Source organism: Schistocerca piceifrons, unplaced genomic scaffold, assembly GCF_021461385.2.
Source record: "Schistocerca piceifrons isolate TAMUIC-IGC-003096 unplaced genomic scaffold, iqSchPice1.1 HiC_scaffold_139, whole genome shotgun sequence".
NCBI lineage: Eukaryota > Metazoa > Arthropoda > Insecta > Orthoptera > Acrididae > Schistocerca > Schistocerca piceifrons.
Genome location: NW_025727224.1, coordinates 1 through 22,737, shown reverse-complemented (window position 1 = coordinate 22,737; position 22,737 = coordinate 1). Strand labels below are relative to the sequence as shown.

The window sequence follows — 22,737 nt, the reverse complement described above, 5'->3', positions numbered from 1 at the left end:
GTTACGTCTCATACGTTGGAGCAGAGAATTGACGTGTTTTGTCGACACTCACTGGGCAATTGGAAAATTCGCAAGCATTTCGAATGCAATGTTTCCCACGTTTTCGCTCATTTCACGGTTCCGTTGAAGACGTTCTTCACCACCTGACACAGAAAAAGGAACGCAGTCGGTAGGGCTTTTTTGATTCTTTTGCTTCAAAGGGAGTTAGTTTTCTAGTGAGTTCGTCTTATGGCATGCACTAGACAACCAGAACTGCTACAGCAGAGAGTCATTTTTGTTGTCAGCTGTAGTTGCATTATCACCAACGCAGAGCAATTCCATTGGCGTCGCATCAAAACGAATACCTGCCGAAACCCGGGATCGAACCAGGGACCTTTAGATCTTCAGTCTAACGCTCTCCCAACTGAGCTATTTCGGCTGACATTGAACGTTGCTGTTTGCATGTGTTCGTTCAGCTCTGCCTCGTTGCCAATTTCACAGTCACCTTCGTCTGATAAGACACAGGGACGCTGAAAGGCGAGCAGCCGATGCAGTGAAGTCCCACACACATTTCTTCTGCTTCCATCATCGTAACAAGCAAACATGTCGACTCGACTCGTGTAATATTCACTTCGCTGACTTCACGTGACGCCGCGCTGACGCTAGAAAACCCGTGCTATGTCGATGCCAGGGGCAACTCGTGTGCAGAGAACGAGACACAAGAAGGAGTGAGCCTCTCCACCGTATGAGAGGCAGTATCTAGCAGATACACACGGTAAAACATTCGACTTGCGTTAGCTCGTAAATTGCTACACGTCATCGTCTGCAAGCTAAAAAGGACACATCCGCACTGCCCAGTGAGGCGACACTTGTACTAACACCCGGTGGGCGGCTGTGAGACGAGGAGATGAGCTGCGGCTTCTGGGCGCGACTGTAACGCTGCGCCCTGGATCAAATAACTGGTGACCCATGTGTTTAGTAGTGACGCAACTGCTAGGATGCACCTGAACGTCCATCTTTTGAGAGAGAGAAAATTTTCGCAGTCGGCAGGACTCGAACCTACGCTCCCAGAGGGAATCTGATTTCAAGTCAGACGCCTTAACCACTCGGCCACGACTGCCGGTGGCAGAAGCGACTCCCGACAAGTGAAACCGCCATCTTTAGAAGCAATCTGATGGCAGAAAGCGGCGTGGCCTCACTCTTTCCTGTAGGGTTTCCATTAGCCGTTACGAAAGTGTATTAATTTTCGCCCAGACGGGGACTTGAACCCAGGACCCTTTGGTTGAAAACCTAACGCTCTACCGACTCAGCTATGCGGGCCCACGCACGAGCATTATCGTACAGCTGCGTGGTGAGCGAGTGATTCGCATGTTGTAATTACTGGCTTATGGCTCCAATGGCGACTTCACCGACTTCCCACTGACGCACCGCTGACGCTAGTTTTCTGTCGTCTTAAAACGATGGACATACCTCCAAGCAGCTGCGAGATCTTAAGAAAAGAAACGCTGCACCACTGCCTTCGCCGCACTCGAATGATTCAATTGCGATTCTTAAAAAGAATTGAATGTTCGCTCTGTCCAACACTTTCGAGCACATCTGTGTACTCACGATCTCAGCGACGGCTTTCTGCAGTCCCAGCGTCAGTGCGAGGTGAACCGATGGCCACAGTAAGCAGCGGTCGTCGCGAAACTCAGTAGTCTTAAACGGAAACTTTCGTCTTGTTGAGAATGGCGTCACTGGTTTGCACCCGCATTCGCCCACGCATGTCACATGTGTGCGAAAATTTTTGCTCCTCTCTTTACGCAAAATCGCACGCAGCCGGTAGGATTCGAACCTACGCTCCCAGAGGGAATCTGATTTCGAGTCAGACGCCTTAACCACTCGGCCACGACTGCCGGTAGCGCGGCGTTGTCCCGACACATGCAAATGCTACCGTTTGAAGCACTGTGGTGTCAGAAAACGGCGTAGCTGCATTATTTTCCGTAGCGTTTCCACCGCTACCAGACGAATCGCTACCAAAGTTTTAAAATTTCCGCCCGGACAGGGACTTGAACCCTGGACCCTTAGGTTAAAAGCCTAATGCTCTACCGACTGAGCTATCCGGGCTCGCACGACGCTGTGAAACCTCCCACGATGCACAACTATACATTGACTCATGTCCTTTACTGTTGTGCAATCGTTGCATGGGGCCGTTACTAATAAAACGTCGCCTAAATGCTGTCTGCAAACTTATCGCGCTAAGCTCGTAACACACTATCGAAGACTGCTGGCACACGATGCAACAACAAATTGCACCAGTTGTTACGTCTCATACGTTGGAGCAGAGAATTGACGTGTTTTGTCGACACTCACTGGGCAATTGGAAAATTCGCAAGCATTTCGAATGCAATGTTTCCCACGTTTTCGCTCATTTCACGGTTCCGTTGAAGACGTTCTTCACCACCTGACACAGAAAAAGGAACGCAGTCGGTAGGGCTTTTTTGATTCTTTTGCTTCAAAGGGAGTTAGTTTTCTAGTGAGTTCGTCTTATGGCATGCACTAGACAACCAGAACTGCTACAGCAGAGAGTCATTTTTGTTGTCAGCTGTAGTTGCATTATCACCAACGCAGAGCAATTCCACTGGCGTCGCATCAAAACGAATACCTGCCGAAACCCGGGATCGAACCAGGGACCTTTAGATCTTCAGTCTAACGCTCTCCCAACTGAGCTATTTCGGCTGACATTGAACGTTGCTGTTTGCATGTGTTCGTTCAGCTCTGCCTCGTTGCCAATTTCACAGTCACCTTCGTCTGATAAGACACAGGGACGCTGAAAGGCGAGCAGCCGATGCAGTGAAGTCCCACACACATTTCTTCTGCTTCCATCATCGTAACAAGCAAACATGTCGACTCGACTCGTGTAATATTCACTTCGCTGACTTCACGTGACGCCGCGCTGACGCTAGAAAACCCGTGCTATGTCGATGCCAGGGGCAACTCGTGTGCAGAGAACGAGACACAAGAAGGAGTGAGCCTCTCCACCGTATGAGAGGCAGTATCTAGCAGATACACACGGTAAAACATTCGACTTGCGTTAGCTCGTAAATTGCTACACGTCATCGTCTGCAAGCTAAAAAGGACACATCCGCACTGCCCAGTGAGGCGACACTTGTACTAACACCCGGTGGGCGGCTGTGAGACGAGGAGATGAGCTGCGGCTTCTGGGCGCGACTGTAACGCTGCGCCCTGGATCAAATAACTGGTGACCCATGTGTTTAGTAGTGACGCAACTGCTAGGATGCACCTGAACGTCCATCTTTTGAGAGAGAGAAAATTTTCGCAGTCGGCAGGACTCGAACCTACGCTCCCAGAGGGAATCTGATTTCAAGTCAGACGCCTTAACCACTCGGCCACGACTGCCGGTGGCAGAAGCGACTCCCGACAAGTGAAACCGCCATCTTTAGAAGCAATCTGATGGCAGAAAGCGGCGTGGCCTCACTCTTTCCTGTAGGGTTTCCATTAGCCGTTACGAAAGTGTATTAATTTTCGCCCAGACGGGGACTTGAACCCAGGACCCTTTGGTTGAAAACCTAACGCTCTACCGACTCAGCTATGCGGGCCCACGCACGAGCATTATCGTACAGCTGCGTGGTGAGCGAGTGATTCGCATGTTGTAATTACTGGCTTATGGCTCCAATGGCGACTTCACCGACTTCCCACTGACGCACCGCTGACGCTAGTTTTCTGTCGTCTTAAAACGATGGACATACCTCCAAGCAGCTGCGAGATCTTAAGAAAAGAAACGCTGCACCACTGCCTTCGCCGCACTCGAATGATTCAATTGCGATTCTTAAAAAGAATTGAATGTTCGCTCTGTCCAACACTTTCGAGCACATCTGTGTACTCACGATCTCAGCGACGGCTTTCTGCAGTCCCAGCGTCAGTGCGAGGTGAACCGATGGCCACAGTAAGCAGCGGTCGTCGCGAAACTCAGTAGTCTTAAACGGAAACTTTCGTCTTGTTGAGAATGGCGTCACTGGTTTGCACCCGCATTCGCCCACGCATGTCACATGTGTGCGAAAATTTTTGCTCCTCTCTTTACGCAAAATCGCACGCAGCCGGTAGGATTCGAACCTACGCTCCCAGAGGGAATCTGATTTCGAGTCAGACGCCTTAACCACTCGGCCACGACTGCCGGTAGCGCGGCGTTGTCCCGACACATGCAAATGCTACCGTTTGAAGCACTGTGGTGTCAGAAAACGGCGTAGCTGCATTATTTTCCGTAGCGTTTCCACCGCTACCAGACGAATCGCTACCAAAGTTTTAAAATTTCCGCCCGGACAGGGACTTGAACCCTGGACCCTTAGGTTAAAAGCCTAATGCTCTACCGACTGAGCTATCCGGGCTCGCACGACGCTGTGAAACCTCCCACGATGCACAACTATACATTGACTCATGTCCTTTACTGTTGTGCAATCGTTGCATGGGGCCGTTACTAATAAAACGTCGCCTAAATGCTGTCTGCAAACTTATCGCGCTAAGCTCGTAACACACTATCGAAGACTGCTGGCACACGATGCAACAACAAATTGCACCAGTTGTTACGTCTCATACGTTGGAGCAGAGAATTGACGTGTTTTGTCGACACTCACTGGGCAATTGGAAAATTCGCAAGCATTTCGAATGCAATGTTTCCCACGTTTTCGCTCATTTCACGGTTCCGTTGAAGACGTTCTTCACCACCTGACACAGAAAAAGGAACGCAGTCGGTAGGGCTTTTTTGATTCTTTTGCTTCAAAGGGAGTTAGTTTTCTAGTGAGTTCGTCTTATGGCATGCACTAGACAACCAGAACTGCTACAGCAGAGAGTCATTTTTGTTGTCAGCTGTAGTTGCATTATCACCAACGCAGAGCAATTCCATTGGCGTCGCATCAAAACGAATACCTGCCGAAACCCGGGATCGAACCAGGGACCTTTAGATCTTCAGTCTAACGCTCTCCCAACTGAGCTATTTCGGCTGACATTGAACGTTGCTGTTTGCATGTGTTCGTTCAGCTCTGCCTCGTTGCCAATTTCACAGTCACCTTCGTCTGATAAGACACAGGGACGCTGAAAGGCGAGCAGCCGATGCAGTGAAGTCCCACACACATTTCTTCTGCTTCCATCATCGTAACAAGCAAACATGTCGACTCGACTCGTGTAATATTCACTTCGCTGACTTCACGTGACGCCGCGCTGACGCTAGAAAACCCGTGCTATGTCGATGCCAGGGGCAACTCGTGTGCAGAGAACGAGACACAAGAAGGAGTGAGCCTCTCCACCGTATGAGAGGCAGTATCTAGCAGATACACACGGTAAAACATTCGACTTGCGTTAGCTCGTAAATTGCTACACGTCATCGTCTGCAAGCTAAAAAGGACACATCCGCACTGCCCAGTGAGGCGACACTTGTACTAACACCCGGTGGGCGGCTGTGAGACGAGGAGATGAGCTGCGGCTTCTGGGCGCGACTGTAACGCTGCGCCCTGGATCAAATAACTGGTGACCCATGTGTTTAGTAGTGACGCAACTGCTAGGATGCACCTGAACGTCCATCTTTTGAGAGAGAGAAAATTTTCGCAGTCGGCAGGACTCGAACCTACGCTCCCAGAGGGAATCTGATTTCAAGTCAGACGCCTTAACCACTCGGCCACGACTGCCGGTGGCAGAAGCGACTCCCGACAAGTGAAACCGCCATCTTTAGAAGCAATCTGATGGCAGAAAGCGGCGTGGCCTCACTCTTTCCTGTAGGGTTTCCATTAGCCGTTACGAAAGTGTATTAATTTTCGCCCAGACGGGGACTTGAACCCAGGACCCTTTGGTTGAAAACCTAACGCTCTACCGACTCAGCTATGCGGGCCCACGCACGAGCATTATCGTACAGCTGCGTGGTGAGCGAGTGATTCGCATGTTGTAATTACTGGCTTATGGCTCCAATGGCGACTTCACCGACTTCCCACTGACGCACCGCTGACGCTAGTTTTCTGTCGTCTTAAAACGATGGACATACCTCCAAGCAGCTGCGAGATCTTAAGAAAAGAAACGCTGCACCACTGCCTTCGCCGCACTCGAATGATTCAATTGCGATTCTTAAAAAGAATTGAATGTTCGCTCTGTCCAACACTTTCGAGCACATCTGTGTACTCACGATCTCAGCGACGGCTTTCTGCAGTCCCAGCGTCAGTGCGAGGTGAACCGATGGCCACAGTAAGCAGCGGTCGTCGCGAAACTCAGTAGTCTTAAACGGAAACTTTCGTCTTGTTGAGAATGGCGTCACTGGTTTGCACCCGCATTCGCCCACGCATGTCACATGTGTGCGAAAATTTTTGCTCCTCTCTTTACGCAAAATCGCACGCAGCCGGTAGGATTCGAACCTACGCTCCCAGAGGGAATCTGATTTCGAGTCAGACGCCTTAACCACTCGGCCACGACTGCCGGTAGCGCGGCGTTGTCCCGACACATGCAAATGCTACCGTTTGAAGCACTGTGGTGTCAGAAAACGGCGTAGCTGCATTATTTTCCGTAGCGTTTCCACCGCTACCAGACGAATCGCTACCAAAGTTTTAAAATTTCCGCCCGGACAGGGACTTGAACCCTGGACCCTTAGGTTAAAAGCCTAATGCTCTACCGACTGAGCTATCCGGGCTCGCACGACGCTGTGAAACCTCCCACGATGCACAACTATACATTGACTCATGTCCTTTACTGTTGTGCAATCGTTGCATGGGGCCGTTACTAATAAAACGTCGCCTAAATGCTGTCTGCAAACTTATCGCGCTAAGCTCGTAACACACTATCGAAGACTGCTGGCACACGATGCAACAACAAATTGCACCAGTTGTTACGTCTCATACGTTGGAGCAGAGAATTGACGTGTTTTGTCGACACTCACTGGGCAATTGGAAAATTCGCAAGCATTTCGAATGCAATGTTTCCCACGTTTTCGCTCATTTCACGGTTCCGTTGAAGACGTTCTTCACCACCTGACACAGAAAAAGGAACGCAGTCGGTAGGGCTTTTTTGATTCTTTTGCTTCAAAGGGAGTTAGTTTTCTAGTGAGTTCGTCTTATGGCATGCACTAGACAACCAGAACTGCTACAGCAGAGAGTCATTTTTGTTGTCAGCTGTAGTTGCATTATCACCAACGCAGAGCAATTCCATTGGCGTCGCATCAAAACGAATACCTGCCGAAACCCGGGATCGAACCAGGGACCTTTAGATCTTCAGTCTAACGCTCTCCCAACTGAGCTATTTCGGCTGACATTGAACGTTGCTGTTTGCATGTGTTCGTTCAGCTCTGCCTCGTTGCCAATTTCACAGTCACCTTCGTCTGATAAGACACAGGGACGCTGAAAGGCGAGCAGCCGATGCAGTGAAGTCCCACACACATTTCTTCTGCTTCCATCATCGTAACAAGCAAACATGTCGACTCGACTCGTGTAATATTCACTTCGCTGACTTCACGTGACGCCGCGCTGACGCTAGAAAACCCGTGCTATGTCGATGCCAGGGGCAACTCGTGTGCAGAGAACGAGACACAAGAAGGAGTGAGCCTCTCCACCGTATGAGAGGCAGTATCTAGCAGATACACACGGTAAAACATTCGACTTGCGTTAGCTCGTAAATTGCTACACGTCATCGTCTGCAAGCTAAAAAGGACACATCCGCACTGCCCAGTGAGGCGACACTTGTACTAACACCCGGTGGGCGGCTGTGAGACGAGGAGATGAGCTGCGGCTTCTGGGCGCGACTGTAACGCTGCGCCCTGGATCAAATAACTGGTGACCCATGTGTTTAGTAGTGACGCAACTGCTAGGATGCACCTGAACGTCCATCTTTTGAGAGAGAGAAAATTTTCGCAGTCGGCAGGACTCGAACCTACGCTCCCAGAGGGAATCTGATTTCAAGTCAGACGCCTTAACCACTCGGCCACGACTGCCGGTGGCAGAAGCGACTCCCGACAAGTGAAACCGCCATCTTTAGAAGCAATCTGATGGCAGAAAGCGGCGTGGCCTCACTCTTTCCTGTAGGGTTTCCATTAGCCGTTACGAAAGTGTATTAATTTTCGCCCAGACGGGGACTTGAACCCAGGACCCTTTGGTTGAAAACCTAACGCTCTACCGACTCAGCTATGCGGGCCCACGCACGAGCATTATCGTACAGCTGCGTGGTGAGCGAGTGATTCGCATGTTGTAATTACTGGCTTATGGCTCCAATGGCGACTTCACCGACTTCCCACTGACGCACCGCTGACGCTAGTTTTCTGTCGTCTTAAAACGATGGACATACCTCCAAGCAGCTGCGAGATCTTAAGAAAAGAAACGCTGCACCACTGCCTTCGCCGCACTCGAATGATTCAATTGCGATTCTTAAAAAGAATTGAATGTTCGCTCTGTCCAACACTTTCGAGCACATCTGTGTACTCACGATCTCAGCGACGGCTTTCTGCAGTCCCAGCGTCAGTGCGAGGTGAACCGATGGCCACAGTAAGCAGCGGTCGTCGCGAAACTCAGTAGTCTTAAACGGAAACTTTCGTCTTGTTGAGAATGGCGTCACTGGTTTGCACCCGCATTCGCCCACGCATGTCACATGTGTGCGAAAATTTTTGCTCCTCTCTTTACGCAAAATCGCACGCAGCCGGTAGGATTCGAACCTACGCTCCCAGAGGGAATCTGATTTCGAGTCAGACGCCTTAACCACTCGGCCACGACTGCCGGTAGCGCGGCGTTGTCCCGACACATGCAAATGCTACCGTTTGAAGCACTGTGGTGTCAGAAAACGGCGTAGCTGCATTATTTTCCGTAGCGTTTCCACCGCTACCAGACGAATCGCTACCAAAGTTTTAAAATTTCCGCCCGGACAGGGACTTGAACCCTGGACCCTTAGGTTAAAAGCCTAATGCTCTACCGACTGAGCTATCCGGGCTCGCACGACGCTGTGAAACCTCCCACGATGCACAACTATACATTGACTCATGTCCTTTACTGTTGTGCAATCGTTGCATGGGGCCGTTACTAATAAAACGTCGCCTAAATGCTGTCTGCAAACTTATCGCGCTAAGCTCGTAACACACTATCGAAGACTGCTGGCACACGATGCAACAACAAATTGCACCAGTTGTTACGTCTCATACGTTGGAGCAGAGAATTGACGTGTTTTGTCGACACTCACTGGGCAATTGGAAAATTCGCAAGCATTTCGAATGCAATGTTTCCCACGTTTTCGCTCATTTCACGGTTCCGTTGAAGACGTTCTTCACCACCTGACACAGAAAAAGGAACGCAGTCGGTAGGGCTTTTTTGATTCTTTTGCTTCAAAGGGAGTTAGTTTTCTAGTGAGTTCGTCTTATGGCATGCACTAGACAACCAGAACTGCTACAGCAGAGAGTCATTTTTGTTGTCAGCTGTAGTTGCATTATCACCAACGCAGAGCAATTCCATTGGCGTCGCATCAAAACGAATACCTGCCGAAACCCGGGATCGAACCAGGGACCTTTAGATCTTCAGTCTAACGCTCTCCCAACTGAGCTATTTCGGCTGACATTGAACGTTGCTGTTTGCATGTGTTCGTTCAGCTCTGCCTCGTTGCCAATTTCACAGTCACCTTCGTCTGATAAGACACAGGGACGCTGAAAGGCGAGCAGCCGATGCAGTGAAGTCCCACACACATTTCTTCTGCTTCCATCATCGTAACAAGCAAACATGTCGACTCGACTCGTGTAATATTCACTTCGCTGACTTCACGTGACGCCGCGCTGACGCTAGAAAACCCGTGCTATGTCGATGCCAGGGGCAACTCGTGTGCAGAGAACGAGACACAAGAAGGAGTGAGCCTCTCCACCGTATGAGAGGCAGTATCTAGCAGATACACACGGTAAAACATTCGACTTGCGTTAGCTCGTAAATTGCTACACGTCATCGTCTGCAAGCTAAAAAGGACACATCCGCACTGCCCAGTGAGGCGACACTTGTACTAACACCCGGTGGGCGGCTGTGAGACGAGGAGATGAGCTGCGGCTTCTGGGCGCGACTGTAACGCTGCGCCCTGGATCAAATAACTGGTGACCCATGTGTTTAGTAGTGACGCAACTGCTAGGATGCACCTGAACGTCCATCTTTTGAGAGAGAGAAAATTTTCGCAGTCGGCAGGACTCGAACCTACGCTCCCAGAGGGAATCTGATTTCAAGTCAGACGCCTTAACCACTCGGCCACGACTGCCGGTGGCAGAAGCGACTCCCGACAAGTGAAACCGCCATCTTTAGAAGCAATCTGATGGCAGAAAGCGGCGTGGCCTCACTCTTTCCTGTAGGGTTTCCATTAGCCGTTACGAAAGTGTATTAATTTTCGCCCAGACGGGGACTTGAACCCAGGACCCTTTGGTTGAAAACCTAACGCTCTACCGACTCAGCTATGCGGGCCCACGCACGAGCATTATCGTACAGCTGCGTGGTGAGCGAGTGATTCGCATGTTGTAATTACTGGCTTATGGCTCCAATGGCGACTTCACCGACTTCCCACTGACGCACCGCTGACGCTAGTTTTCTGTCGTCTTAAAACGATGGACATACCTCCAAGCAGCTGCGAGATCTTAAGAAAAGAAACGCTGCACCACTGCCTTCGCCGCACTCGAATGATTCAATTGCGATTCTTAAAAAGAATTGAATGTTCGCTCTGTCCAACACTTTCGAGCACATCTGTGTACTCACGATCTCAGCGACGGCTTTCTGCAGTCCCAGCGTCAGTGCGAGGTGAACCGATGGCCACAGTAAGCAGCGGTCGTCGCGAAACTCAGTAGTCTTAAACGGAAACTTTCGTCTTGTTGAGAATGGCGTCACTGGTTTGCACCCGCATTCGCCCACGCATGTCACATGTGTGCGAAAATTTTTGCTCCTCTCTTTACGCAAAATCGCACGCAGCCGGTAGGATTCGAACCTACGCTCCCAGAGGGAATCTGATTTCGAGTCAGACGCCTTAACCACTCGGCCACGACTGCCGGTAGCGCGGCGTTGTCCCGACACATGCAAATGCTACCGTTTGAAGCACTGTGGTGTCAGAAAACGGCGTAGCTGCATTATTTTCCGTAGCGTTTCCACCGCTACCAGACGAATCGCTACCAAAGTTTTAAAATTTCCGCCCGGACAGGGACTTGAACCCTGGACCCTTAGGTTAAAAGCCTAATGCTCTACCGACTGAGCTATCCGGGCTCGCACGACGCTGTGAAACCTCCCACGATGCACAACTATACATTGACTCATGTCCTTTACTGTTGTGCAATCGTTGCATGGGGCCGTTACTAATAAAACGTCGCCTAAATGCTGTCTGCAAACTTATCGCGCTAAGCTCGTAACACACTATCGAAGACTGCTGGCACACGATGCAACAACAAATTGCACCAGTTGTTACGTCTCATACGTTGGAGCAGAGAATTGACGTGTTTTGTCGACACTCACTGGGCAATTGGAAAATTCGCAAGCATTTCGAATGCAATGTTTCCCACGTTTTCGCTCATTTCACGGTTCCGTTGAAGACGTTCTTCACCACCTGACACAGAAAAAGGAACGCAGTCGGTAGGGCTTTTTTGATTCTTTTGCTTCAAAGGGAGTTAGTTTTCTAGTGAGTTCGTCTTATGGCATGCACTAGACAACCAGAACTGCTACAGCAGAGAGTCATTTTTGTTGTCAGCTGTAGTTGCATTATCACCAACGCAGAGCAATTCCATTGGCGTCGCATCAAAACGAATACCTGCCGAAACCCGGGATCGAACCAGGGACCTTTAGATCTTCAGTCTAACGCTCTCCCAACTGAGCTATTTCGGCTGACATTGAACGTTGCTGTTTGCATGTGTTCGTTCAGCTCTGCCTCGTTGCCAATTTCACAGTCACCTTCGTCTGATAAGACACAGGGACGCTGAAAGGCGAGCAGCCGATGCAGTGAAGTCCCACACACATTTCTTCTGCTTCCATCATCGTAACAAGCAAACATGTCGACTCGACTCGTGTAATATTCACTTCGCTGACTTCACGTGACGCCGCGCTGACGCTAGAAAACCCGTGCTATGTCGATGCCAGGGGCAACTCGTGTGCAGAGAACGAGACACAAGAAGGAGTGAGCCTCTCCACCGTATGAGAGGCAGTATCTAGCAGATACACACGGTAAAACATTCGACTTGCGTTAGCTCGTAAATTGCTACACGTCATCGTCTGCAAGCTAAAAAGGACACATCCGCACTGCCCAGTGAGGCGACACTTGTACTAACACCCGGTGGGCGGCTGTGAGACGAGGAGATGAGCTGCGGCTTCTGGGCGCGACTGTAACGCTGCGCCCTGGATCAAATAACTGGTGACCCATGTGTTTAGTAGTGACGCAACTGCTAGGATGCACCTGAACGTCCATCTTTTGAGAGAGAGAAAATTTTCGCAGTCGGCAGGACTCGAACCTACGCTCCCAGAGGGAATCTGATTTCAAGTCAGACGCCTTAACCACTCGGCCACGACTGCCGGTGGCAGAAGCGACTCCCGACAAGTGAAACCGCCATCTTTAGAAGCAATCTGATGGCAGAAAGCGGCGTGGCCTCACTCTTTCCTGTAGGGTTTCCATTAGCCGTTACGAAAGTGTATTAATTTTCGCCCAGACGGGGACTTGAACCCAGGACCCTTTGGTTGAAAACCTAACGCTCTACCGACTCAGCTATGCGGGCCCACGCACGAGCATTATCGTACAGCTGCGTGGTGAGCGAGTGATTCGCATGTTGTAATTACTGGCTTATGGCTCCAATGGCGACTTCACCGACTTCCCACTGACGCACCGCTGACGCTAGTTTTCTGTCGTCTTAAAACGATGGACATACCTCCAAGCAGCTGCGAGATCTTAAGAAAAGAAACGCTGCACCACTGCCTTCGCCGCACTCGAATGATTCAATTGCGATTCTTAAAAAGAATTGAATGTTCGCTCTGTCCAACACTTTCGAGCACATCTGTGTACTCACGATCTCAGCGACGGCTTTCTGCAGTCCCAGCGTCAGTGCGAGGTGAACCGATGGCCACAGTAAGCAGCGGTCGTCGCGAAACTCAGTAGTCTTAAACGGAAACTTTCGTCTTGTTGAGAATGGCGTCACTGGTTTGCACCCGCATTCGCCCACGCATGTCACATGTGTGCGAAAATTTTTGCTCCTCTCTTTACGCAAAATCGCACGCAGCCGGTAGGATTCGAACCTACGCTCCCAGAGGGAATCTGATTTCGAGTCAGACGCCTTAACCACTCGGCCACGACTGCCGGTAGCGCGGCGTTGTCCCGACACATGCAAATGCTACCGTTTGAAGCACTGTGGTGTCAGAAAACGGCGTAGCTGCATTATTTTCCGTAGCGTTTCCACCGCTACCAGACGAATCGCTACCAAAGTTTTAAAATTTCCGCCCGGACAGGGACTTGAACCCTGGACCCTTAGGTTAAAAGCCTAATGCTCTACCGACTGAGCTATCCGGGCTCGCACGACGCTGTGAAACCTCCCACGATGCACAACTATACATTGACTCATGTCCTTTACTGTTGTGCAATCGTTGCATGGGGCCGTTACTAATAAAACGTCGCCTAAATGCTGTCTGCAAACTTATCGCGCTAAGCTCGTAACACACTATCGAAGACTGCTGGCACACGATGCAACAACAAATTGCACCAGTTGTTACGTCTCATACGTTGGAGCAGAGAATTGACGTGTTTTGTCGACACTCACTGGGCAATTGGAAAATTCGCAAGCATTTCGAATGCAATGTTTCCCACGTTTTCGCTCATTTCACGGTTCCGTTGAAGACGTTCTTCACCACCTGACACAGAAAAAGGAACGCAGTCGGTAGGGCTTTTTTGATTCTTTTGCTTCAAAGGGAGTTAGTTTTCTAGTGAGTTCGTCTTATGGCATGCACTAGACAACCAGAACTGCTACAGCAGAGAGTCATTTTTGTTGTCAGCTGTAGTTGCATTATCACCAACGCAGAGCAATTCCATTGGCGTCGCATCAAAACGAATACCTGCCGAAACCCGGGATCGAACCAGGGACCTTTAGATCTTCAGTCTAACGCTCTCCCAACTGAGCTATTTCGGCTGACATTGAACGTTGCTGTTTGCATGTGTTCGTTCAGCTCTGCCTCGTTGCCAATTTCACAGTCACCTTCGTCTGATAAGACACAGGGACGCTGAAAGGCGAGCAGCCGATGCAGTGAAGTCCCACACACATTTCTTCTGCTTCCATCATCGTAACAAGCAAACATGTCGACTCGACTCGTGTAATATTCACTTCGCTGACTTCACGTGACGCCGCGCTGACGCTAGAAAACCCGTGCTATGTCGATGCCAGGGGCAACTCGTGTGCAGAGAACGAGACACAAGAAGGAGTGAGCCTCTCCACCGTATGAGAGGCAGTATCTAGCAGATACACACGGTAAAACATTCGACTTGCGTTAGCTCGTAAATTGCTACACGTCATCGTCTGCAAGCTAAAAAGGACACATCCGCACTGCCCAGTGAGGCGACACTTGTACTAACACCCGGTGGGCGGCTGTGAGACGAGGAGATGAGCTGCGGCTTCTGGGCGCGACTGTAACGCTGCGCCCTGGATCAAATAACTGGTGACCCATGTGTTTAGTAGTGACGCAACTGCTAGGATGCACCTGAACGTCCATCTTTTGAGAGAGAGAAAATTTTCGCAGTCGGCAGGACTCGAACCTACGCTCCCAGAGGGAATCTGATTTCAAGTCAGACGCCTTAACCACTCGGCCACGACTGCCGGTGGCAGAAGCGACTCCCGACAAGTGAAACCGCCATCTTTAGAAGCAATCTGATGGCAGAAAGCGGCGTGGCCTCACTCTTTCCTGTAGGGTTTCCATTAGCCGTTACGAAAGTGTATTAATTTTCGCCCAGACGGGGACTTGAACCCAGGACCCTTTGGTTGAAAACCTAACGCTCTACCGACTCAGCTATGCGGGCCCACGCACGAGCATTATCGTACAGCTGCGTGGTGAGCGAGTGATTCGCATGTTGTAATTACTGGCTTATGGCTCCAATGGCGACTTCACCGACTTCCCACTGACGCACCGCTGACGCTAGTTTTCTGTCGTCTTAAAACGATGGACATACCTCCAAGCAGCTGCGAGATCTTAAGAAAAGAAACGCTGCACCACTGCCTTCGCCGCACTCGAATGATTCAATTGCGATTCTTAAAAAGAATTGAATGTTCGCTCTGTCCAACACTTTCGAGCACATCTGTGTACTCACGATCTCAGCGACGGCTTTCTGCAGTCCCAGCGTCAGTGCGAGGTGAACCGATGGCCACAGTAAGCAGCGGTCGTCGCGAAACTCAGTAGTCTTAAACGGAAACTTTCGTCTTGTTGAGAATGGCGTCACTGGTTTGCACCCGCATTCGCCCACGCATGTCACATGTGTGCGAAAATTTTTGCTCCTCTCTTTACGCAAAATCGCACGCAGCCGGTAGGATTCGAACCTACGCTCCCAGAGGGAATCTGATTTCGAGTCAGACGCCTTAACCACTCGGCCACGACTGCCGGTAGCGCGGCGTTGTCCCGACACATGCAAATGCTACCGTTTGAAGCACTGTGGTGTCAGAAAACGGCGTAGCTGCATTATTTTCCGTAGCGTTTCCACCGCTACCAGACGAATCGCTACCAAAGTTTTAAAATTTCCGCCCGGACAGGGACTTGAACCCTGGACCCTTAGGTTAAAAGCCTAATGCTCTACCGACTGAGCTATCCGGGCTCGCACGACGCTGTGAAACCTCCCACGATGCACAACTATACATTGACTCATGTCCTTTACTGTTGTGCAATCGTTGCATGGGGCCGTTACTAATAAAACGTCGCCTAAATGCTGTCTGCAAACTTATCGCGCTAAGCTCGTAACACACTATCGAAGACTGCTGGCACACGATGCAACAACAAATTGCACCAGTTGTTACGTCTCATACGTTGGAGCAGAGAATTGACGTGTTTTGTCGACACTCACTGGGCAATTGGAAAATTCGCAAGCATTTCGAATGCAATGTTTCCCACGTTTTCGCTCATTTCACGGTTCCGTTGAAGACGTTCTTCACCACCTGACACAGAAAAAGGAACGCAGTCGGTAGGGCTTTTTTGATTCTTTTGCTTCAAAGGGAGTTAGTTTTCTAGTGAGTTCGTCTTATGGCATGCACTAGACAACCAGAACTGCTACAGCAGAGAGTCATTTTTGTTGTCAGCTGTAGTTGCATTATCACCAACGCAGAGCAATTCCATTGGCGTCGCATCAAAACGAATACCTGCCGAAACCCGGGATCGAACCAGGGACCTTTAGATCTTCAGTCTAACGCTCTCCCAACTGAGCTATTTCGGCTGACATTGAACGTTGCTGTTTGCATGTGTTCGTTCAGCTCTGCCTCGTTGCCAATTTCACAGTCACCTTCGTCTGATAAGACACAGGGACGCTGAAAGGCGAGCAGCCGATGCAGTGAAGTCCCACACACATTTCTTCTGCTTCCATCATCGTAACAAGCAAACATGTCGACTCGACTCGTGTAATATTCACTTCGCTGACTTCACGTGACGCCGCGCTGACGCTAGAAAACCCGTGCTATGTCGATGCCAGGGGCAACTCGTGTGCAGAGAACGAGACACAAGAAGGAGTGAGCCTCTCCACCGTATGAGAGGCAGTATCTAGCAGATACACACGGTAAAACATTCGACTTGCGTTAGCTCGTAAATTGCTACACGTCATCGTCTGCAAGCTAAAAAGGACACATCCGCACTGCCCAGTGAGGCGACACTTGTACTAACACCCGGTGGGCGGCTGTGAGACGAGGAGATGAGCTGCGGCTTCTGGGCGCGACTGTAACGCTGCGCCCTGGATCAAATAACTGGTGACCCATGTGTTTAGTAGTGACGCAACTGCTAGGATGCACCTGAACGTCCATCTTTTGAGAGAGAGAAAATTTTCGCAGTCGGCAGGACTCGAACCTACGCTCCCAGAGGGAATCTGATTTCAAGTCAGACGCCTTAACCACTCGGCCACGACTGCCGGTGGCAGAAGCGACTCCCGACAAGTGAAACCGCCATCTTTAGAAGCAATCTGATGGCAGAAAGCGGCGTGGCCTCACTCTTTCCTGTAGGGTTTCCATTAGCCGTTACGAAAGTGTATTAATTTTCGCCCAGACGGGGACTTGAACCCAGGACCCTTTGGTTGAAAACCTAACGCTCTACCGACTCAGCTATGCGGGCCCACGCACGAGCATTATCGTACAGCTGCGTGGTGAGCGAGTGATTCGCATGTTGTAATTACTGGCTTATGGCTCCAATGGCGACTTCACCGACTTCCCACTGACGCACCGCTGACGCTAGTTTTCTGTCGTCTTAAAACGATGGACATACCTCCAAGCAGCTGCGAGATCTTAAGAAAAGAAACGCTGCACCACTGCCTTCGCCGCACTCGAATGATTCAATTGCGATTCTTAAAAAGAATTGAATGTTCGCTCTGTCCAACACTTTCGAGCACATCTGTGTACTCACGATCTCAGCGACGGCTTTCTGCAGTCCCAGCGTCAGTGCGAGGTGAACCGATGGCCACAGTAAGCAGCGGTCGTCGCGAAACTCAGTAGTCTTAAACGGAAACTTTCGTCTTGTTGAGAATGGCGTCACTGGTTTGCACCCGCATTCGCCCACGCATGTCACATGTGTGCGAAAATTTTTGCTCCTCTCTTTACGCAAAATCGCACGCAGCCGGTAGGATTCGAACCTACGCTCCCAGAGGGAATCTGATTTCGAGTCAGACGCCTTAACCACTCGGCCACGACTGCCGGTAGCGCGGCGTTGTCCCGACACATGCAAATGCTACCGTTTGAAGCACTGTGGTGTCAGAAAACGGCGTAGCTGCATTATTTTCCGTAGCGTTTCCACCGCTACCAGACGAATCGCTACCAAAGTTTTAAAATTTCCGCCCGGACAGGGACTTGAACCCTGGACCCTTAGGTTAAAAGCCTAATGCTCTACCGACTGAGCTATCCGGGCTCGCACGACGCTGTGAAACCTCCCACGATGCACAACTATACATTGACTCATGTCCTTTACTGTTGTGCAATCGTTGCATGGGGCCGTTACTAATAAAACGTCGCCTAAATGCTGTCTGCAAACTTATCGCGCTAAGCTCGTAACACACTATCGAAGACTGCTGGCACACGATGCAACAACAAATTGCACCAGTTGTTACGTCTCATACGTTGGAGCAGAGAATTGACGTGTTTTGTCGACACTCACTGGGCAATTGGAAAATTCGCAAGCATTTCGAATGCAATGTTTCCCACGTTTTCGCTCATTTCACGGTTCCGTTGAAGACGTTCTTCACCACCTGACACAGAAAAAGGAACGCAGTCGGTAGGGCCTTTTTTGATTCTTTTGCTTCAAAGGGAGTTAGTTTTCTAGTGAGTTCGTCTTATGGCATGCACTAGACAACCAGAACTGCTACAGCAGAGAGTCATTTTTGTTGTCAGCTGTAGTTGCATTATCACCAACGCAGAGCAATTCCATTGGCGTCGCATCAAAACGAATACCTGCCGAAACCCGGGATCGAACCAGGGACCTTTAGATCTTCAGTCTAACGCTCTCCCAACTGAGCTATTTCGGCTGACATTGAACGTTGCTGTTTGCATGTGTTCGTTCAGCTCTGCCTCGTTGCCAATTTCACAGTCACCTTCGTCTGATAAGACACAGGGACGCTGAAAGGCGAGCAGCCGATGCAGTGAAGTCCCACACACATTTCTTCTGCTTCCATCATCGTAACAAGCAAACATGTCGACTCGACTCGTGTAATATTCACTTCGCTGACTTCACGTGACGCCGCGCTGACGCTAGAAAACCCGTGCTATGTCGATGCCAGGGGCAACTCGTGTGCAGAGAACGAGACACAAGAAGGAGTGAGCCTCTCCACCGTATGAGAGGCAGTATCTAGCAGATACACACGGTAAAACATTCGACTTGCGTTAGCTCGTAAATTGCTACACGTCATCGTCTGCAAGCTAAAAAGGACACATCCGCACTGCCCAGTGAGGCGACACTTGTACTAACACCCGGTGGGCGGCTGTGAGACGAGGAGATGAGCTGCGGCTTCTGGGCGCGACTGTAACGCTGCGCCCTGGATCAAATAACTGGTGACCCATGTGTTTAGTAGTGACGCAACTGCTAGGATGCACCTGAACGTCCATCTTTTGAGAGAGAGAAAATTTTCGCAGTCGGCAGGACTCGAACCTACGCTCCCAGAGGGAATCTGATTTCAAGTCAGACGCCTTAACCACTCGGCCACGACTGCCGGTGGCAGAAGCGACTCCCGACAAGTGAAACCGCCATCTTTAGAAGCAATCTGATGGCAGAAAGCGGCGTGGCCTCACTCTTTCCTGTAGGGTTTCCATTAGCCGTTACGAAAGTGTATTAATTTTCGCCCAGACGGGGACTTGAACCCAGGACCCTTTGGTTGAAAACCTAACGCTCTACCGACTCAGCTATGCGGGCCCACGCACGAGCATTATCGTACAGCTGCGTGGTGAGCGAGTGATTCGCATGTTGTAATTACTGGCTTATGGCTCCAATGGCGACTTCACCGACTTCCCACTGACGCACCGCTGACGCTAGTTTTCTGTCGTCTTAAAACGATGGACATACCTCCAAGCAGCTGCGAGATCTTAAGAAAAGAAACGCTGCACCACTGCCTTCGCCGCACTCGAATGATTCAATTGCGATTCTTAAAAAGAATTGAATGTTCGCTCTGTCCAACACTTTCGAGCACATCTGTGTACTCACGATCTCAGCGACGGCTTTCTGCAGTCCCAGCGTCAGTGCGAGGTGAACCGATGGCCACAGTAAGCAGCGGTCGTCGCGAAACTCAGTAGTCTTAAACGGAAACTTTCGTCTTGTTGAGAATGGCGTCACTGGTTTGCACCCGCATTCGCCCACGCATGTCACATGTGTGCGAAAATTTTTGCTCCTCTCTTTACGCAAAATCGCACGCAGCCGGTAGGATTCGAACCTACGCTCCCAGAGGGAATCTGATTTCGAGTCAGACGCCTTAACCACTCGGCCACGACTGCCGGTAGCGCGGCGTTGTCCCGACACATGCAAATGCTACCGTTTGAAGCACTGTGGTGTCAGAAAACGGCGTAGCTGCATTATTTTCCGTAGCGTTTCCACCGCTACCAGACGAATCGCTACCAAAGTTTTAAAATTTCCGCCCGGACAGGGACTTGAACCCTGGACCCTTAGGTTAAAAGCCTAATGCTCTACCGACTGAGCTATCCGGGCTCGCACGACGCTGTGAAACCTCCCACGATGCACAACTATACATTGACTCATGTCCTTTACTGTTGTGCAATCGTTGCATGGGGCCGTTACTAATAAAACGTCGCCTAAATGCTGTCTGCAAACTTATCGCGCTAAGCTCGTAACACACTATCGAAGACTGCTGGCACACGATGCAACAACAAATTGCACCAGTTGTTACGTCTCATACGTTGGAGCAGAGAATTGACGTGTTTTGTCGACACTCACTGGGCAATTGGAAAATTCGCAAGCATTTCGAATGCAATGTTTCCCACGTTTTCGCTCATTTCACGGTTCCGTTGAAGACGTTCTTCACCACCTGACACAGAAAAAGGAACGCAGTCGGTAGGGCTTTTTTGATTCTTTTGCTTCAAAGGGAGTTAGTTTTCTAGTGAGTTCGTCTTATGGCATGCACTAGACAACCAGAACTGCTACAGCAGAGAGTCATTTTTGTTGTCAGCTGTAGTTGCATTATCACCAACGCAGAGCAATTCCATTGGCGTCGCATCAAAACGAATACCTGCCGAAACCCGGGATCGAACCAGGGACCTTTAGATCTTCAGTCTAACGCTCTCCCAACTGAGCTATTTCGGCTGACATTGAACGTGCTGTTTGCATGTGTTCGTTCAGCTCTGCCTCGTTGCCAATTTCACAGTCACCTTCGTCTGATAAGACACAGGGACGCTGAAAGGCGAGCAGCCGGATGCAGTGAAGTCCCACACACATTTCTTCTGCTTCCATCATCGTAACAAGCAAACATGTCGACTCGACTCGTGTAATATTCACTTCGCTGACTTCACGTGACGCCGCGCTGACGCTAGAAAACCCGTGCTATGTCGATGCCAGGGGCAACTCGTGTGCAGAGAACGAGACACAAGAAGGAGTGAGCCTCTCCACCGTATGAGAGGCAGTATCTAGCAGATACACACGGTAAAACATTCGACTTGCGTTAGCTCGTAAATTGCTACACGTCATCGTCTGCAAGCTAAAAAGGACACATCCGCACTGCCCAGTGAGGCGACACTTGTACTAACACCCGGTGGGCGGCTGTGAGACGAGGAGATGAGCTGCGGCTTCTGGGCGCGACTGTAACGCTGCGCCCTGGATCAAATAACTGGTGACCCATGTGTTTAGTAGTGACGCAACTGCTAGGATGCACCTGAACGTCCATCTTTTGAGAGAGAGAAAATTTTCGCAGTCGGCAGGACTCGAACCTACGCTCCCAGAGGGAATCTGATTTCAAGTCAGACGCCTTAAACCACTCGGCCACGGACCTGCCGGTGGCAGAAGCGACTCCCGACAAGTGAAACCGCCATCTTTAGAAGCAATCTGATGGCAGAAAGCGGCGTGGCCTCACTCTTTCCTGTAGGGTTTCATTAGCCGTTACGAAAGTGTATTAATTTTCGCCCAGACGGGGACTTGAACCCAGGACCCTTTGGTTGAAAACCTAACGCTCTACCGACTCAGCTATGCGGGGCCCACGCACGAGCATTATCGTACAGCTGCGTGGTGAGCGAGTGATTCGCATGTTGTAATTACTGGCTTATGGCTCCAATGGCGACTTCACCGACTTCCCACTGACGCACCGCTGACGCTAGTTTTCTGTCGTCTTAAAACGATGGACATACCTCCAAGCAGCTGCGAGATCTTAAGAAAAGAAACGCTGCACCACTGCCTTCGCCGCACTCGAATGATTCAATTGCGATTCTTAAAAAGAATTGAATGTTCGCTCTGTCCAACACTTTCGAGCACATCTGTGTACTCACGATCTCAGCGACGGGCTTTCTGCAGTCCCAGCGTCAGTGCGAGGTGAACCGATGGCCACAGTAAGCAGCGGTCGTCGCGAAACTCAGTAGTCTTAAACGGAAACTTTCGTCTTGTTGAGAATGGCGTCACTGGTTTGCACCCGCATTCGCCCACGCATGTCACATGTGTGCGAAAATTTTTGCTCCTCTCTTTACGCAAAATCGCACGCAGCCGGTAGGATTCGAACCTACGCTCCCAGAGGGAATCTGATTTCGAGTCAGACGCCTTAACCACTCGGCCACGACTGCCGGTAGCGCGGCGTTGTCCCGACACATGCAAATGCTACCGTTTGAAGCACTGTGGTGTCAGAAAACGGCGTAGCTGCATTATTTTCCGTAGCGTTTCCACCGCTACAGACGAATCGCTACCAAAGTTTTAAAATTCCGCCCGGACAGGGACTTGAACCCTGGACCCTTAGGTTAAAAGCTAATGCTCTACCGCACTGAGCTATCCGGGCTCGCACGACGCTGTGAAACCTCCACGATGCACAACTATACATTGACTCATGTCCTTTACTGTTGTGCAATCGTTGCATGGGGCCGTTACTAATAAAACGTCGCTAAATGCTGTCTGCAAACTTATCGCGCTAAGCTCG

At 50.4% G+C, this 22,737-nt stretch overlaps 39 non-coding genes across 39 annotated transcripts; all 39 read right to left on the bottom strand.

Annotated features, from left to right (window-relative positions):
• Nucleotides 1-345: 345 nt before the first annotated feature.
• Nucleotides 346-418, bottom strand: Trnaf-gaa. Its single transcript has one exon. It is a non-coding gene; the product is annotated as a tRNA-Phe (tRNA).
• Nucleotides 419-1,017: 599 nt separating this feature from the next.
• On the bottom strand, nucleotides 1,018-1,099 carry Trnas-uga. The gene has a single exon. It is a non-coding gene; the product is annotated as a tRNA-Ser (tRNA).
• A 693-nt stretch (nucleotides 1,100-1,792) lies between these two features.
• Nucleotides 1,793-1,874, bottom strand: Trnas-cga. The gene has a single exon. It is a non-coding gene; the product is annotated as a tRNA-Ser (tRNA).
• Nucleotides 1,875-2,012: 138 nt separating this feature from the next.
• On the bottom strand, nucleotides 2,013-2,085 carry Trnak-uuu. The gene has a single exon. It is a non-coding gene; the product is annotated as a tRNA-Lys (tRNA).
• A 539-nt stretch (nucleotides 2,086-2,624) lies between these two features.
• On the bottom strand, nucleotides 2,625-2,697 carry Trnaf-gaa. Its single transcript has one exon. It is a non-coding gene; the product is annotated as a tRNA-Phe (tRNA).
• Nucleotides 2,698-3,296: 599 nt separating this feature from the next.
• On the bottom strand, nucleotides 3,297-3,378 carry Trnas-uga. The gene has a single exon. It is a non-coding gene; the product is annotated as a tRNA-Ser (tRNA).
• Nucleotides 3,379-4,071: 693 nt separating this feature from the next.
• On the bottom strand, nucleotides 4,072-4,153 carry Trnas-cga. The gene has a single exon. It is a non-coding gene; the product is annotated as a tRNA-Ser (tRNA).
• A 138-nt stretch (nucleotides 4,154-4,291) lies between these two features.
• Nucleotides 4,292-4,364, bottom strand: Trnak-uuu. Its single transcript has one exon. It is a non-coding gene; the product is annotated as a tRNA-Lys (tRNA).
• A 539-nt stretch (nucleotides 4,365-4,903) lies between these two features.
• Trnaf-gaa lies at nucleotides 4,904-4,976 on the bottom strand. Its single transcript has one exon. It is a non-coding gene; the product is annotated as a tRNA-Phe (tRNA).
• A 599-nt stretch (nucleotides 4,977-5,575) lies between these two features.
• On the bottom strand, nucleotides 5,576-5,657 carry Trnas-uga. Its single transcript has one exon. It is a non-coding gene; the product is annotated as a tRNA-Ser (tRNA).
• Nucleotides 5,658-6,350: 693 nt separating this feature from the next.
• Nucleotides 6,351-6,432, bottom strand: Trnas-cga. The gene has a single exon. It is a non-coding gene; the product is annotated as a tRNA-Ser (tRNA).
• A 138-nt stretch (nucleotides 6,433-6,570) lies between these two features.
• Trnak-uuu lies at nucleotides 6,571-6,643 on the bottom strand. Its single transcript has one exon. It is a non-coding gene; the product is annotated as a tRNA-Lys (tRNA).
• A 539-nt stretch (nucleotides 6,644-7,182) lies between these two features.
• On the bottom strand, nucleotides 7,183-7,255 carry Trnaf-gaa. The gene has a single exon. It is a non-coding gene; the product is annotated as a tRNA-Phe (tRNA).
• Nucleotides 7,256-7,854: 599 nt separating this feature from the next.
• Trnas-uga lies at nucleotides 7,855-7,936 on the bottom strand. Its single transcript has one exon. It is a non-coding gene; the product is annotated as a tRNA-Ser (tRNA).
• Nucleotides 7,937-8,629: 693 nt separating this feature from the next.
• Trnas-cga lies at nucleotides 8,630-8,711 on the bottom strand. The gene has a single exon. It is a non-coding gene; the product is annotated as a tRNA-Ser (tRNA).
• A 138-nt stretch (nucleotides 8,712-8,849) lies between these two features.
• On the bottom strand, nucleotides 8,850-8,922 carry Trnak-uuu. Its single transcript has one exon. It is a non-coding gene; the product is annotated as a tRNA-Lys (tRNA).
• A 539-nt stretch (nucleotides 8,923-9,461) lies between these two features.
• Nucleotides 9,462-9,534, bottom strand: Trnaf-gaa. Its single transcript has one exon. It is a non-coding gene; the product is annotated as a tRNA-Phe (tRNA).
• Nucleotides 9,535-10,133: 599 nt separating this feature from the next.
• Nucleotides 10,134-10,215, bottom strand: Trnas-uga. Its single transcript has one exon. It is a non-coding gene; the product is annotated as a tRNA-Ser (tRNA).
• A 693-nt stretch (nucleotides 10,216-10,908) lies between these two features.
• Trnas-cga lies at nucleotides 10,909-10,990 on the bottom strand. The gene has a single exon. It is a non-coding gene; the product is annotated as a tRNA-Ser (tRNA).
• A 138-nt stretch (nucleotides 10,991-11,128) lies between these two features.
• Trnak-uuu lies at nucleotides 11,129-11,201 on the bottom strand. The gene has a single exon. It is a non-coding gene; the product is annotated as a tRNA-Lys (tRNA).
• A 539-nt stretch (nucleotides 11,202-11,740) lies between these two features.
• On the bottom strand, nucleotides 11,741-11,813 carry Trnaf-gaa. The gene has a single exon. It is a non-coding gene; the product is annotated as a tRNA-Phe (tRNA).
• A 599-nt stretch (nucleotides 11,814-12,412) lies between these two features.
• Nucleotides 12,413-12,494, bottom strand: Trnas-uga. The gene has a single exon. It is a non-coding gene; the product is annotated as a tRNA-Ser (tRNA).
• A 693-nt stretch (nucleotides 12,495-13,187) lies between these two features.
• Trnas-cga lies at nucleotides 13,188-13,269 on the bottom strand. Its single transcript has one exon. It is a non-coding gene; the product is annotated as a tRNA-Ser (tRNA).
• Nucleotides 13,270-13,407: 138 nt separating this feature from the next.
• Trnak-uuu lies at nucleotides 13,408-13,480 on the bottom strand. Its single transcript has one exon. It is a non-coding gene; the product is annotated as a tRNA-Lys (tRNA).
• A 539-nt stretch (nucleotides 13,481-14,019) lies between these two features.
• On the bottom strand, nucleotides 14,020-14,092 carry Trnaf-gaa. Its single transcript has one exon. It is a non-coding gene; the product is annotated as a tRNA-Phe (tRNA).
• A 599-nt stretch (nucleotides 14,093-14,691) lies between these two features.
• Trnas-uga lies at nucleotides 14,692-14,773 on the bottom strand. The gene has a single exon. It is a non-coding gene; the product is annotated as a tRNA-Ser (tRNA).
• A 693-nt stretch (nucleotides 14,774-15,466) lies between these two features.
• Trnas-cga lies at nucleotides 15,467-15,548 on the bottom strand. The gene has a single exon. It is a non-coding gene; the product is annotated as a tRNA-Ser (tRNA).
• A 138-nt stretch (nucleotides 15,549-15,686) lies between these two features.
• Trnak-uuu lies at nucleotides 15,687-15,759 on the bottom strand. Its single transcript has one exon. It is a non-coding gene; the product is annotated as a tRNA-Lys (tRNA).
• Nucleotides 15,760-16,298: 539 nt separating this feature from the next.
• On the bottom strand, nucleotides 16,299-16,371 carry Trnaf-gaa. The gene has a single exon. It is a non-coding gene; the product is annotated as a tRNA-Phe (tRNA).
• A 599-nt stretch (nucleotides 16,372-16,970) lies between these two features.
• Trnas-uga lies at nucleotides 16,971-17,052 on the bottom strand. Its single transcript has one exon. It is a non-coding gene; the product is annotated as a tRNA-Ser (tRNA).
• Nucleotides 17,053-17,745: 693 nt separating this feature from the next.
• Nucleotides 17,746-17,827, bottom strand: Trnas-cga. Its single transcript has one exon. It is a non-coding gene; the product is annotated as a tRNA-Ser (tRNA).
• Nucleotides 17,828-17,965: 138 nt separating this feature from the next.
• On the bottom strand, nucleotides 17,966-18,038 carry Trnak-uuu. Its single transcript has one exon. It is a non-coding gene; the product is annotated as a tRNA-Lys (tRNA).
• Nucleotides 18,039-18,578: 540 nt separating this feature from the next.
• Nucleotides 18,579-18,651, bottom strand: Trnaf-gaa. The gene has a single exon. It is a non-coding gene; the product is annotated as a tRNA-Phe (tRNA).
• A 599-nt stretch (nucleotides 18,652-19,250) lies between these two features.
• Trnas-uga lies at nucleotides 19,251-19,332 on the bottom strand. Its single transcript has one exon. It is a non-coding gene; the product is annotated as a tRNA-Ser (tRNA).
• Nucleotides 19,333-20,025: 693 nt separating this feature from the next.
• Trnas-cga lies at nucleotides 20,026-20,107 on the bottom strand. Its single transcript has one exon. It is a non-coding gene; the product is annotated as a tRNA-Ser (tRNA).
• Nucleotides 20,108-20,245: 138 nt separating this feature from the next.
• Nucleotides 20,246-20,318, bottom strand: Trnak-uuu. Its single transcript has one exon. It is a non-coding gene; the product is annotated as a tRNA-Lys (tRNA).
• A 539-nt stretch (nucleotides 20,319-20,857) lies between these two features.
• Trnaf-gaa lies at nucleotides 20,858-20,930 on the bottom strand. Its single transcript has one exon. It is a non-coding gene; the product is annotated as a tRNA-Phe (tRNA).
• A 599-nt stretch (nucleotides 20,931-21,529) lies between these two features.
• Trnas-uga lies at nucleotides 21,530-21,614 on the bottom strand. Its single transcript has one exon. It is a non-coding gene; the product is annotated as a tRNA-Ser (tRNA).
• A 694-nt stretch (nucleotides 21,615-22,308) lies between these two features.
• Nucleotides 22,309-22,390, bottom strand: Trnas-cga. Its single transcript has one exon. It is a non-coding gene; the product is annotated as a tRNA-Ser (tRNA).
• Nucleotides 22,391-22,737: the final 347 nt, after the last annotated feature.